Source organism: Papio anubis, unplaced genomic scaffold (assembly GCF_008728515.1).
Source record: "Papio anubis isolate 15944 unplaced genomic scaffold, Panubis1.0 scaffold1498, whole genome shotgun sequence".
Classification (NCBI taxonomy): Eukaryota; Metazoa; Chordata; class Mammalia; order Primates; family Cercopithecidae; genus Papio; species Papio anubis.
In genome coordinates this window covers 1-15,499 of record NW_022161467.1, presented here as the reverse complement: position 1 = coordinate 15,499, position 15,499 = coordinate 1, and the positions used below count along the sequence as shown (strand labels likewise).

At 42.8% G+C, this 15,499-nt stretch overlaps 1 long non-coding RNA gene across 1 annotated transcript; it reads left to right on the top strand.

Annotated features, from left to right (window-relative positions):
• Positions 1–27: 27 nt before the first annotated feature.
• On the top strand, positions 28–13,307 carry LOC116272667. Its single transcript, XR_004181295.1, has 2 exons — positions 28–426; positions 13,274–13,307. It is a non-coding gene; the product is annotated as an uncharacterized LOC116272667 (long non-coding RNA).
• The last annotated feature ends 2,192 nt before the right edge of the window (positions 13,308–15,499 follow it).

Sequence of the window (15,499 nt, the reverse complement as noted above, 5' to 3'; positions counted from 1 at the left end):
CTCAGAAAGCTTCACTCCAGGATTTATTAGAAGATATTTCCTATTTCCCCACAGGCCTGAACGTATCTCCGATAGTCCCTTTGCAAATCCGTGTACGATGAGTATCAATCCATCTATGACGCAGTAACAACACTATGACGAGTGGAATGCACACGTCACAAGGGAGCTCCTCGGAATTCTTCTCTCCTGTATCTATTGGAAGATATTTCCGTTTTCACCGTAAGCCTCAAGGGGCTCCCGAGTATCCCTTAGCTGACTCACCTAAAACAGTGTTAGAATACTGCTCAATGAAAACAGAAGTTTAACTGTGTGAATGCAATTCACGTGACCTAGAGCAGTTTCACAGAAAGTTTCCTTCTGATTTTTATCGGAAGGTATTCCTCTTTCAGCACATTCTTAAGAGCGTTCGCAAATCTCCTTTCTCAGGTTCCACAGAACTCCTCAGAGAGCAGTTTCTTGAAACGCTTCTTTCAGGATTTTATTTACACATAGCAGTTGCTCCGAAAGCTTCTCATCAGTTTTCATACGAAGACGTTTCCTTCCTCACCGGAAGCCTCCGGGCGCCACATTATATCCCTTCACAGATTCCTCAAAGACAGAATTTCCAAACTGGGCAACGCAGTGGAAGCTTTCACTCTCTGTAATGAATGCACTCCTCAGAGAGCAGTTTCTTGGAACGCTTCTTTCTGGGTTTCATTTCCAGATATTTCACTTTTCGCCAGAGTTTTCAATGCGCTACACAATATCACTTTTTCAGTTTTACAGGAACAGCGTTCGAACACTGACTTATGAGAAAAGAGGTATAATTCCCTGAGTAGAATGCACACATCACAAAGCAGTCTCTCGGAAAGCTTCATTCTATTATTTATCAGAAGATATGTCCTATTTCCCCACAGGCCTGAATGTGTCTCCGAATGTCCCTTCGCGAATCCATCTATGACGAGTATTAATCCATCTATGATGCAGAATCAACCCTATGACGAGTGGAATGCACACGTCACAAAGGAGCTCCTCAGAAATCTTCTCTCCAGTATCTATCTGAAGAGATTTCCGTTTTCACCGTAAGCCTCAAGGCGCTCCCAAGTATCCCTTAGCTGACTCACTAAAAGAGTGTTCGAATACAGTTCAATGAAAACAGAAGGTTAACCGTGCGAATTCAATTCACGTGACCTAGAGCAGTTTCACAGAAAGTTTCCTTCTGCTTTTGATTGGAGGGTATTACTTTTTCAGCATATTCTTAAGAGCGTTCCCAAATATCCTTTCTCAGGTTCCAGAGAAACAGTGATTTCAAACTGTTCAATCAAAACAATGGTTTAACTCTCTGAGATGAGTACAAACATCCCAAAGAACTTGCTCCGAATGCTTCTCTCCACTTCTCATCGGAGGACGTTTCTTTTCTCACCACAGATATCCGGGAGCCACTTAATATCCCTTCCCAGATTCCTCAAAGACAGAATTTCTAAACTGGGCAACGTAGTGGAAGCTTTCACTCTCTGAAATGAATGCACTCCTCAGAGAGCAGTCTCTTGGAACGCTTCTTTCTGGATTTTATTTCCAGATATTTCACTTTTTGCCGTAGTCTTCAATGCCCTGCAAAATATCACTTTTTCAGTTTTACAGGAACAGTGTTCGAACACTGCCTTATGAGAAAAGAGGTATAATTACCTCAGTGGAATGCACACATCACAAAGTAGTGTCTCGATAAGCTTCAATCCAGTATTTAACAGAAAATAATTTCTACTTCCACACAAGCCTGAAAGTGTCTCCGAATGTCTCTTCCTGAATCCGTCTATGATGAATATCAATCCGTCTATGATGCAGTATCAACACTATGACGAAGGGAATGCACAGGTCACACAGGAGGCCCTTGGAAATCTTCTCTCCCGTATCTATCAGAAGACATTTCCGTTTACACCGTAAGCCTCAAAGCGCTCCCATGTATCCCTTAGCTGGCTCCCCTAAAACAGTGTTAGAATACTGCTCAATGAAAACATAAGGTTAACTGTGCAAAAGCTATTCACGTGACCTAGAGCAGTTAGATGACACTCTTTTCACCATAGTCTTCAACGCTAGCTGCCAACATCACTTTTTCCGCTTTTACCTTAACAGTGCTCCAACACTTCTATGAAAAATGTATAAAGCCCTGTGGAAATTAAATCACATCACGAAAGCTTCTTCTCCAATTTTTATCTGAGATTAACTCCTACTTAACGCTGTTTACTTCCGTGGCTCCCATCGTCCTTCAACCTGGCCCAGAATTACCTTCTAAAACAGTGCAGTTAGGAGGCAGAAAGAACGTTTTTACCCGCGTGAGACGCATGGACATATCTATCAGCAGCTAGTTTCATTAGAAAGTTTTTTCCACTTCTTTCTTTATATTTTGCTTTTCACCCATACATCCATGTATCTCAAATAAACCCTGGTAGCTTATTCTCCAAATGGGATTTCCGGTCCCTGACGAGGAAGCAGCGTAACCGTCAGTGAACGGCTGTGTGAATCCAGTTCACGGAAAATCTTCGTCCGTATCATGGTCTGAAGATATTTCCTTTCACCCGTAGTTACCCAAAATCCGCCATCGAGAATCCTTTCAGTCACCAAATGAAACAGTGTTAAGAATACTGGCTCAACCCAAGCAGGAAGCTTTAAATGAAAGTGAGTGGAATGCACTTGACATAGGAGCAGTTTCAGTCATGGTTTTCCTCATTTTGGCTTGGAGGTATTTTTTTCTCTTCAGCAACACCCCAAGGATGTTCCCAAATGTCTCAGTTTCCACAGGTTCGAAAGATTGCATTGACTGTTCATCATTAAAAGCATGATTTTAAGCCCTGCATGGATACACACATCTCAAAACCAGGCCTCCTGAAAGTTTCTCTCCTCAGCTCATTCTAAGATTTTTCTTCGCCACCTGTAGCTTACTCCTAAAAACTATTCCTCACAGATTAATCAGAGACAGAGACAAAAACTGGGCGGCACGTAGTGCCCACCACACCTCTCTGAAACCTTGTCTACCTAGGAGAATTTTCTTGGCACGCTGTTTTCTGCCTATTCTCTGACATTGAAGCCACCACCTTCAAAAAGGTAAGATGACCCTTTCAGTTTTATGAAACAGAGTTGCCACTCTGTTCAGCTGAGGAAAAGAGGCAGAACTCCTGGGTGAATACCACTTACTAATGCTTCCCACAGCCTTCAGTTTTTTATCTGGCATATTTCCTTTCCCAGAAAGCTCTTTAATGTGTGAACTAAAACGTCCTCTTGAAATTTGTCCATGGTCTTGAAGCAAACCGTGGCCAGAAAGCAGTGCCATCAGATCTCATGCATTAACAGAAGATATCTATTACAGCGAAAAGTATAAACGCTTCCCGCACCTTCGATAATACCCCTTTCACCAGCCTCTCAGGATACCCCAATGTCCTCCCTGGTAAGGTTTTTTCCAAACAGGTCTGCCGGGCCCCATATGAAGAAAAAGATTCACTCTGTGAGTGGAATGTAACAGGTCAAAGGCACCTCCCGGCATCTCACCCCAGCGGCGCAGCCATATCATCAATTGTTAGCCTCAAAGCGCCTCTGGCACCGCTAGACGAACCTAAACAGTGTCAGGAATACTCGCCCAATCAAAACAGAAGCTTAACAGTGCGAGTAGGACTTCACGCGTTTGTTGTTTCACAAAACTTTCTCTTCAGCCACTGGTGACATGTCTTTTCATGTTCTCAAGAGTGGCCCCCAAACGTCCTCTCTGTGGCTCCATCATGTTCGAAGCATCAAACCACCGGCCTACAAAGAAATGATTTAACCTCTGAGATGATACTTACATCCACAAACCAGGTTCTCCAAAAGCTTTCTCCTGCCGGCCTGAAGACTTTCCTTTCACCTGGAAATTTAGGGCTTCACCCAATACCCTCTCTGACTTCAAAGACAGAGTTTCTAAACTGGGGCAAACGTAAAAAGCTTTCACCCTGAAATGAAATGCACTCGTCGAAACGTAGCTTCGCAAAATCCTTTCTTTCTTGGGTTTTATCAGATTATTTTTACCATAGTTTCCACTTGAACTGCAAAAATGGTTTTTCGCTTTACGGAACAAAGTGTTCAAATGACTGCCTTTGCGGAGAAACAGGCCCTATTTCCCGGCGGTACCATCAGGCTATCAAGGTGAAAGCTTCACTCAGACGGCGAAGATATTTCTATTTCCCCATTGCGTCTCTAAACCCATTCCATAGTCCTTCAAGAACTGGTAATGAGTATCAATCATCATGACGCGACAAACATCTATGATCGAGGGGAATGCACATCGTCATTAAGGAGTCTTTAAATTCTCTCCTGTATCTATTGAAGATATTTCCTCGCTTTTCAATCAGAAGTTCCCCAAGGCCCCTGGTGCACCTTTAGTTTATTCCACCTAAAACAGTGTTAGAATACGGTTTCAATGAAAAACAGAAGCGAACTCAGTAACGCACCACGACCCTAGAGCAGTTCAGAAAGTTTCCTTCGATTTCTACTCCTGAAGTATTCTCTTCATACTATCTTTTGTTGCTTCAGAATTTCCTTTTCAGGGTTCCATTAGGAACAGGTGGATTTGAACCCGCTCTAATACAAAGAATGATTGAAACCCCTTTAAGAGAGAACACTACTCACAAAAGTAGTTGTTTGAAAGCTTTCTCTCACTTTTATCGAAGATCTCTTTTTCTTAACGAAGCATCCAGGGCGCCCACTCATTTATCCTCACGATTTAGTCAGAACAATAGTTAAACCCTAGCACCGTAGTAAAGCTCACCCCCTTCTGAATGAACCATCTCCAGGAGAGCAGTTTCGGAAACCGCTTTGGGTTTTACTTCAGCGATGGTTCCCACTTTTTCGCCATAGTCTCACTGTGTCGCAAACATCGCGACTCCTTTCAGTTTTACAGAAACCAGGTTCAAATTACCTGCCCGGTTGAGGCGGTTGCACTTTGAGAATGCACACGCCGCTTCTCGAATCCTTCACTCCAGGATATATCAGAAATATATTCTTATTTCCCAACAGTTTTGAAACCGCGCCTCGAACAATTTCATAACGTCAAGATGAGTATCAACCATTCCACCTAGTATCAACATCTATGACCCAAAAGTAATGCAATACAAAAGTATCCTGTGGTGTCTTCTCCAACATTCTACGGAAGTGTATTCTTCATTTTCAACTAGTTTCTCCCTGGCGCTCCTGTATCCCATAGCAGGCTCCACCTAAAAGAGGAGTTAGGAACACGTCAGTACGAAACAGAAACTTAACTTTCAGCGGGAATAATTCACGTGGACTCTAGAGCAGTTTCGCAAGAGTGTCCTTCTGGCGAACGAGGTACATTTTTTCAAGCACATTCTGGTTTTTCCTAATATCCTTTTCAGGGAATCCACAGAAACAAAGTGATTTCAAACTGCTCATTCCAAAAATGACCAACCCCGCGCATGAACGTATCACCCCGAAAAGCGCACCTCGCCCTAAAGCTTCCACTTCTCTACCGCAAAACCTTTCCACAAGAACTGGTGCCAGTTAATATCCCTTCCCAGATTACTCAAACATTGCTTCTCACCCTGATAAACGTAGTGAAGCTCTAGTTTCGATATGAATGCACACCCCCAGAGAACAGTTTTGAACGCTTTCTTCTATTTTTCCTCGATGCCTAATTCTTTTATTTCCAACATTCAACTACTAGTAAAAATATCTACCTTTTCAGTTTTATTAGAACAGTGCTCAACACTGGGCAAGCGACAAAAGAATAACGCCCCTGTAAACCACATTGATCACAGCAATTTCAAGTTTTCTCCGAAGTTTTACCTGAAGATATTCTCCTACTTTCTAGTCAGCACTGTGTTCTCGAATGTCCCTCTGCAGCTCAACGCATGACGATTCTTCAAAAACTGTGCATAAGCGTTTCTTTATTCTAGCATGTATAGATGACATGTATCAACAAAGCAGTCAAGTTTTCTCCAGTTTCTTTGAGTCTGAGGATACTCCCTTTTTTTCACCATAGTCGCTCTTCAGGGACACTCAATAAATGTCCCCTGGTAGCCTTGTTCCAAATGGGGACTCCCAACCCTGTGAATGGTTTCAATTTCTGTGAGCGGAACGTGCACGCTCTGCCATCCTCAAATCTCCTCCAGTGACTATTCTGGCACATTTCACCACAAGCCCTGTGCTACTCCTGTGCGTCCCTGGCTGATCAAATCAAAAACATATGAATATCGCCCGGAATTGTCCCAGCTTTACTGCTACTGGACTTCATGTGGCCTAGAGAAAGCCTTTACAGAATGTTTCCTCTGCTTTTTAATTCAGACATGGCCTTGCTACCACTCTGAAGAGTCTTCCCAATGTCCTTTTCTCACAGCTCACAGAAAACAGTGATTTCAAACTGCTCCATACAAAGAATAGATTTAATCCCTATGAGATGGACACATCACATCACAAACCAGGCCCCAACGCTTCAATAGGTAAATGCATTGCATGATGCCTTTGCACGCAAGCATCCCGCGCCAATCTTTAATGAGTCCCAAGATTGGTTCTAACAGAGTCAAACAGGGCAATGGGTAAGCCAACTCAACCTCTCGAAATGAACGTACACCGGTAGAGCAAGTTTCTGGAACGTTGCCGGTTTTATTCCCCGGATAGTTCACTTTTTCGCCATATTCTTCAAAGTTTCAACATCCTTTTTTCAATTTTACACTCCAACAGTGTTCGTAAACACTGTCTATGGAGAAAAAGTAATAACCCCGCAGCGCATCACAAAGCTGCTTTCTGAACGCTTCCAGCTTTATCGGCGATATTTTCCTTTATTTCCCCGTAGCTTGAAGCAACCAAACGCCCCACCGGAAAGGCCTGAACCGATGATGTAGTTTTAAAACGCGAATAGAAAAGAAAAAGATTTATCTATGAGATGAATATATTACGGCCACAGCGTGGAGAGGAATTGCTTTTTCCAGTATTTGTCTGAGGATAATCTTTTTCACCATAGCCGCTCTTTGTATACCCCAAATGTCCCCGGTAGTTCTTTCTCCTAAACGGATTCCCCAATACTCTATGAAGAAAAGTTTCAATTTGAGATATCGCACACGCCAAAAGCAAATCTTCGAAATGTTCTCTGGTCACCGGTAGCTAACGCCGCAGCGTCCTTTGATGACTTATTCAAAACAGTGTTAAATTACTGCCCATCGAAAAGAGGCAGTTTAACAGTGTGGGTGTATTCTCTAATGCGGGTTGAGTTGAAGTCACACAGAAAGCCTCCTTCTGGTTTTATTGAGGTTATGTCTTTTTCAGCCTATTCTGAAGGAAGGCTCCCAAATGTCCTCCTCAGTTCCACAGAAATGGTGATTCCCTCAAAATGTTCAACTTAAAGAACATTCCAACCTATGCAATAAAGACAGCATTGCAGCGGTTCAAACCCTCTACCAGTTTTCGGGCGACGTTTCCTTTCGAATGGAATGACTTTTCACTTAATATCCTCAGCCTACCAAACACTGAAAGCCAAACCAAATTTAGTGAAGCTAACCTTCGGAAAGGAACAACTCAAGAGAGCGCAAGACTGAACCTTTCTTTCTGGTTTGTATCTCTTGAGACACCTTTTCACATAGTCTTCTAACTGCCACAAATACTCACTTTTTCAGCCTGCAGGTAACAGTGCCCAACACTTCTGCAGTATAATGCCCTTGTGGAATGCAATAATATCACTAATGCAGTTTCTCGCGCTTCTTTCCAGTTTTATGCAGCGATATTCCTGGCTTAACTTCAACACCGGACAAAGCCCCAAATGTCACCATTCAAATTCTATTAATTTGTGCTCTCGCCGCGACGGAAAGAAAGTTTTATTCCCATGCGGCACAGATGATATTCTGCCCACTGTTAGAAGTTTCACAGAAAGCTTTCCAGTTTTGTTCGATATTACTGCTTTTCACCATAGCCCGTTGCGGTACTCCAAATGTCCCGTGGGTATTATTCCTCCAAACGGGATTCCCCGTTTCTCAGCGAGAAGAAGTGGCACCCTATGAGTGGTAAATGCACACGAATATTCGAAGCTACACGGAAAATCTCTCCGCATCGCATTCCCAGCAATTTATCTTTTTCAATTTAGGACCTCCAAAGCCAAAGAACCGGCATACCTTTTTAGCTGGTTCCCACCCCAAGACAGTGTTAGAATACTACCGGTGCGGAAGTTTAAATGTGAGTGAAATGCACGTGACCTAGAGCAGTTTCCATGATAGTTTTCTTTCTGGTTTTTATTGGAGGGTAATTCCTTTTCAGCATATTCTAAGAGTCTTCCCAAATGTCCTTTCAGTTTCGTCAAAAACACACTTCAAACTGCTCAATAGAAAGAATGATTTAACTCTAAGTGAGATGGATACTCACCAAGTTCAGTTCTCCAAAAGCGTCTTCCTCCAGTATTCATTATAAGGTGCTTTCCTTCACCGTGTCCGCAACTAATTTGACTATCCCTTCACAGATTGCACCGGTAACGAGTTTCCAAACGCGAACGTAGTGTCAACGCTAATCCTCTGAAATGAATGCACTCGGCCAGAGGGAAGTTTTGAACGTTGGTTTCTGTGTTTTATCCCCGGATATTTCATTTTTGCCATATTCTTCAAAGGGCTGCAAACATCCCGCTTTCAGTTTTTACAGGAACAGTGTTCAAACATCTGTCTTAAGAGAGGGCAACCCCTGGTGGAACGCATTACTACCTACAAAGCATTTCCTCCACAGCTTCCAGTATTTATCTTGGTGATACTTCCACTCTATAAGCTCAAGGTGCCCCCTGAATGTCATTTCAGTAGTTCCGTCCATGACGAAGTTTCAAACTACCAATAGAAAGAAAGATTTAAGAAGTAGATGTAAATAGGCATATCTATTACGCAAATCAGTATAGGACTTTTCCTAGCCGTTTACTCTGAGGATAGTTCCTTTTTCACCATAGAGGTCTGTATAATTCCCCGCAGCCTTTTCTCCAAATGTGATTCCCAATCCCCAGGAGAAGAAAGGTTTCACTCTCTGTGTGTGTGTGGAATGTACACCTCTAAAGCACCTCCTCGGCAATCTTCTCCAGTACCATTTGAAGATATTTCCATTTTCACCGCACTCAAGGCTTATCCTGTATCCCAGATGAGCAGGCTCACACCTGGGCAGTGTTACACACTGCTCAATGAAAACAGAAACATAACTGTGCGAATGCAATTCACGTGACCCAGGCAGTTTCACAGAATGTGTCCTTCTGGTTTTGTTAATGGTGACAATACTTTTAAAGCATACTCTTATGAGCCCTAATATCTTTCTCGACCTTCCACAGAAACAGTGATTTCAAACCTGTCACGCAAATGATTCCACTTCTGAGACAGTCCCACACCCCACAAAGCACTGACCCAAAAGCTTTCCACTTCAATCAAATGTTTCTTTTCTCTCACCATGAGAACTGCACAGTCAATATCCGCTCCCAAACAGCTCAAAGACAGAAGCCTCCCTGACTCTAGTGGTGCCGGAAGCCTCTCATGGTGAATGCACACCCCAGAATCCCGCAGTTTCTTTGAACGTTTCTTTCTTCTTTTCCAGAGGCCACCTTGCTCGCGAATAGCCCAATGTACTGCCAACATCACTTTTTCTCAAGTTTTATGAAGAGTGCCTCTCAAACAATTAGCTATGACAACAAAAGAACGCTTCTGTGTCACACAACACAACGCAATTTCAGTGAAAGCTTTCTCCAGTTTTGGACCTGAAGATATCCCCCATTTAATCAAAGAACGTAATGAGTTCTCGAATGTCCCTTCACAAGCCTATCCATGACGCAGCTCAACCAAGTTAATAGAAAGAAAGCTTTATTCAGTGGATGTACATAGACATATGTATCACAAAAGCAGTTTCAAGTTTTTCCAGTTTTGGTCTGAGGATAATTCTTTTCCTACCATAGTCGCCAGTATAATTACACAAATGACCCTGGTAGCCTTGTCTCCAAACACATTTCCCAGTCCTCTGATCGAAGGTTTCACTCTGTGAGTGGAATGTACACGTCAAGAGCACCTCCTTGCACCTCCAGTATCTACCAGTAACACTTCCGTATTCACCATAAGTCTCAGCACCCTGAGTGTCCCTAGCTGACCTAACCAAAACAGTGTTAGAATACTGCCCAATGAAACCAGAAGCTTCACAGTGCCATTGGACTTCATGTGGCCTAGAGAAGCTTTACAGAATGTTTCCTTCTGCTTTTAATTGGAGATTATGTCTTTTACAGCATACTCTGAAGAGTCTTCCCAAATGTCCTTTCTCAGTTTCCACAGAAACAGTGATTTCAAACTGCTCCATACAAAGAATGATTTAACTCTATGAGATGGATACACACATCACAAACCAGGGTCTCTCGAACGCTTCTCCACAGTGTTCATTGTAAGATGTTTCCTTTGTTACCGCAAGCATCCCGGCGCCACCTAATATCCCTTCACAGATTAATCAGAGACAGAGTTTCCAAACAGAGCAATGTAGTGTCAACTTAACTCTCTGAAATGAATGTACACGCCAGAGATAAGTTCTTGGAACGTTGCTTTCTGGATTTTATTCCCGGATAGTTCTACTTTTCGCCATATTCTTCAAAGGGCTGCAAATATCCTTTTTCAATTTTACACGAACAGTGTTCAAACACTGTCTTATGAGAAAAGAGGAAGCACCCTGGGTGGAAGCACGCATCACAGCTTAGCTTTCCCAACACTTCTTCCAGTTTTTATCTGTTGATATTTCCATTTCCCAGAAGCCTTAGTGCAAACCAAACGTCCCATCAGAAATTTGTCCATGATAACTTTCAAACTGCATAACAGCACAGATTTATCTAAGTGAGATGAAGAGACATATCTATTACAGCAGTGTGAGAGAATGCTTCTTTCCAGTATTTGTCTGAGGATAATTCCTTTTTCACCCTAGCCGCCTGTATACTCCCAAATGTTCCTTTGCAGCTTTTCTCCAAACGATTCCCCAATCCTCTATGAGAAGAAAAGTTTCACTCTAGAGTGGAATGTGTACACCGCCAAAAGCACCTTTCTCGAAATCTCCGCTACTCACCAGAGCTAATGCACAAGTAGTGTCCCCTAGATGACTCCATCTAAAACAGTGTTCTAATATCGCCCAATGGAAAGAGGTGAAGCTTAACAGTGCTAGGAACTTCACGTGGGCTAGAGCAGTTTCACAGAAAGTTTCCTTCTGTTTTTATTGGAGGTTATGTCTTTTTTCAGCCTATTCGAAGAGCGCTCCCAAATGTCCTTCCCTGTTCCAGCTATGAAATGGTGATTTCAAAATTTCAATCCAAAGAATGATTCAAATCTAAGGGAGGTGAACAAAGACAGCACAAAGCAGTTGCTCCAAAATCTTTCACCAGTTTTCATGTAAGACTGCTTTCTCACTGGAAGCCTCCGCCCACTTTAATACCTCTTTCACAAATTTCAAAGACCGAGTTTCCAACTGGGCAACGAGTGAAGCTTTTAACTCGGTGTTCAGTACCGTACACCTCTGTGAGAGCAGTTTTCACGGAACGTTTCTTTCTGGTTTCTATCTCTTGATATTTCACTTTTCACCATATTCCCCACCTGCCAACATTTCATTTTTTCCGTTTTACACCTAACAGTGCTCCAACACTTCTATGAAAAATGTATAACGCCCTGTGGAATGCACACATCACAACGCTGTTTCTCAGAAAAGCTTTTCCAGTTTTTATCTGAAGATATCTCCCTATTTAACTTCAACCACGAATGTGTCTAATGTCACCATTCAAATCGCTCATGACGCAGTTTCAAAGCTGCGAATAGAAAGTTTTATCTATGTGAGACTTAGACATATATCACAAAGCGTCGCAAGCTTTTTCCAGCTTTTGTCTGAGGATACTTGCTTTTTTCACCATAGCCATCCATATATCTCCTTAAATCCCATGGTAGCTTATTCTCCAAATGGGATTCCCCCTGTTCTCTATGAGAAGAAAGGTATAACTCTGTGAGTGGGCGCACATCGTACATCAGCCAAGGATGAAACTCTCTCCACCTACCGTTGACATTGACCTTCACCTAGCACCAAAGCGTCCTGCATCCCCATTTCACCCTAAGACAGTGTTAGAATACTGGTCAATGAAAAAGGAAGCTTTTAAATGTGAGTGGAACACACGTGACTTGAGCAGTTTCCTCTCATTGCGAGTTTCTTTTCTGGCTTATTGAGGGTAATTCCTTTTCAGCATATTCTTAAGAGTCTTCCCAAATGTCCTTTCTCAGTTTCCTCAGAAACAGTGATTTCAAACTGCTCAGTAGAAAGAATGATTTAACTCTATGAGATGGATACCCACATCAAAAACCAGGTTCTCCAAAAGCGTCTCTCCAGTTTTCATTATAAGGCGTTTCCTTTCTCACCGTAAGTATCTGGGCACCACTTAATATCCCTTCACAGATTAATCAGGGACAGAGTTTCCAAACTGGGCAACGTAGTGTCAACGTTAACTCTCTGAAATGAATGCACACGCCAGAGGGTTTCAACGTTGGTTTCTGTTTTATCCCCAGATATTTCACTTTTGCCATATTCTTCTGAGGGCTGCAAAATATCCCGTTTTCAGTTTTACAGGAACAGTGTTCAAACACTGTCTTAAGAGAAAAGAGGTGAACTCCCTGGTGGAACGCGTACACATCACAAAGCACAGCCCGACAGCTTCTCCAGTATTTATTTGGTGATATTTCCAATTTCCCCATAAGCTCAAGGTGCCCCTGAATGTCATTTCGAGAATCTGTCCATGACGCAGTTTCAAAACTGCCTAATAGAAAGAAAGATTTAAGAAGTGAGATGAATAGGCATATCTATTACAAATCAGTGTGATAGATCGCTTCCTGCCAGTTTTAGTCTGAGGATAATTCTTTTTTCACCATAGAGGTCTGTATACTCCCAAATGTCCCCTGGTAGCCTTTTCTCCAAATGGGATTCCCCAATCCTCTAGGAGAAGAAAGGTTTCACTCTGTGTGTGTGGAATGTACACCTCTAAAGCACCTCCTCGGTAATCTTCTCTCCAGTATCTACCTGAAGATACTTCCGTTTTCTCCATAAGCCTCAAAGCGCTCCCGAGTGTCCCTTAGCGGACTAACCTAAAACAGTGTTAGAGCACTGTCCAATGAAAAAAGAAGCTTAAATGTTTGAGTGGAATGCACGTGACGTAGAGCAGTTTCACAGAAAGCTTCCTTCTGTTTTTTTTTTTTTTTTTTTTGGTGGTTATGTCTTTTTCACCATATTCTTAAGAGCGCTCCCAAGTGTCCTTTCTCAGGTTCCACAGAAACAGTGATTTCAAACTGCTGAATCCAAAGAATGATTCAATTCTATGAGGTGAATACACACAGCTCAAAGCAGTTGCTCTGAAAGCTTCTCACCAGTTTTCATGCGAAGACGTTTCCTTTCTCACTGGAAGCCTCTGGGCGCCACTTAATATCCCTTCTCAGATTCCTCAAAGACAGAGTTTCCAAACTGGGCAACGTAGTGGAAGCTTTCACTCTCTGAAATGAATGGACTCGTCAGAGAGCAGTTTCTTCGAATGCCTCTTTCTGGGTTTTATTTCCAGATATTTCACTTTTCAGTATAGTCTTCAACGCGCTGCAAAATATCCTTTTTTCACTTTTACAGGAACAGTGTTCAAACACTGTCTTACGAGAAAAGAGGTATAACTCCCTGAGTGGATTGCACACATCACAAAGGGGTTTCTCCGAAAGCTTCTCTCCAGCTTTTATCTGGTGATATTTCCTATTTCCCCAGAAGCCTTCATGTGCTCACGAATGTCCTTCAGGATTCCGTCCACGACGTAGTTTCAAAACTGCGTAATAGAAAGAAAGATTTATCTAAGTGAGATGAATAGACATATCTATTAGAAAGCAGTGTGAGAGAACGTTTCTTTCCAGTTTTTGCCTGAGGATAATTCCTTTCTCACCATAGCCGTCTGTATACTTCACAATGTCCCCTGCTGGCGATTTCTCCAAACGGGATTCCCCAATCCTCTAGGAGAAGAAAGGTTTCACTCTGTGAGTGAAATGTACACATCAAAAGCTCGTCCTCGGAAATCTACCCTCCAGTATCTCTCTGAAGATATTTCCGGTTTCACCATAAGCCTCAAAGCGCTCCTGAGTGTCCCTTAGCAGACGAATCTAAAACAGTCTTAGAATACTGCTCAATATACACCGACGCTTAAAAGTGTGAGTGGACTTCACGTGGCCAAGGGTAGTTTCAGAGAAAGTTTACTTCTAGTTCTTATTGGAGGTTATGTCTTTTTCAGCATATTCAGCATATTCTTGGGAGCGCTCTCAAATGTCCTTTCTCGGGGTCCACAGAAAGAGTGATATCAAACTGCTCAATCCAAAGAATAATTCAACTCAATGAGATGAATACACAGAGCACATAGCAGTTGCTCCGAAAGCTTCTCACCAGTTTTGAAACGAAGACGTTTCCTTCCTCACCAGAAGCCTCCGGGCACAACATTATATCCCTTCACAGATTACTCAAAGACAGAATTTCCAAACTGGGCAACGCAGTGGAAGCTTTCACTCTCTGTAATGAATGCACTCGTCAGAGATCAGTTTCTTGGAACGCTTCTTTCTGGGTTTTATTTCCAGATATTTCACTTTTCGCCATAGTTTTCAATGCGCTGCACAATATCACTTTTTCAGTTTTCCAGGAACAGCGTTCGAACACTGACGTATGAGAACAGAGGTATAATTCCCTGAGTGGAATGCACACATCACAAAGCAGTCTCTCGGAAAGCTTCATTCTAGTATTTATAAGAAGATATGTCCTATTTCCCCACAGGCCTGAATGTGTCTCCGAATGTCCCTTTGCGAATCCATCTATGACGAGTATTAATCCATCTGTGATGCAGAATCAACCCTATGACGAGTGGAATGCACACGTCACAAAGGAGCTCCTCAGAAATCTTCTCTCCAGTATCTATCTGAAGAGATTTCCGTTTTCACCGTAAGCCTCAAGGCGCTCCCAAGTATCCCTTAGCTGACTCACTAAAAGAGTGTTCCAATACAGCTCAATGAAAACAGAAAGTTAACTGTGCGAATTCAATTCACGTGACCTAGAGCAGTTTCACAGAAAGTTTCCTTCTGCTTTTGATTGGAGGGTATTACTTTTTAAGCATATTCTTTTTTTTTTTTTTTTTGAGACGGAGTCTCGCTGTGTCTCCCAGGCTGGAGTGCAGTGACGTGATCTCGGCTCACTGCAAGCTCCGCCTCCCGGGTTCACGCCATTCTCCCGCCTCAGCCTCCCCAGTAGCTGAGACTACAGGCGCCCGCCACCACGCCCGGCTAGTTTTTTATATTTTTCGTAGAGACGGGGTTTCACCATGTTAGCCAGGACAGTCTCGATCTCCTGACCTCGTGATCCACCCGCCTCGTGCTCCCAAAGTGCTGGGATTACAGGCTTGAGACACCGCGCCCGGCCTTATAAGCATATTCTTAAGAGCGTTCCCAAATATCCTTTCTCAGGTTCCAGAGAAACAGTG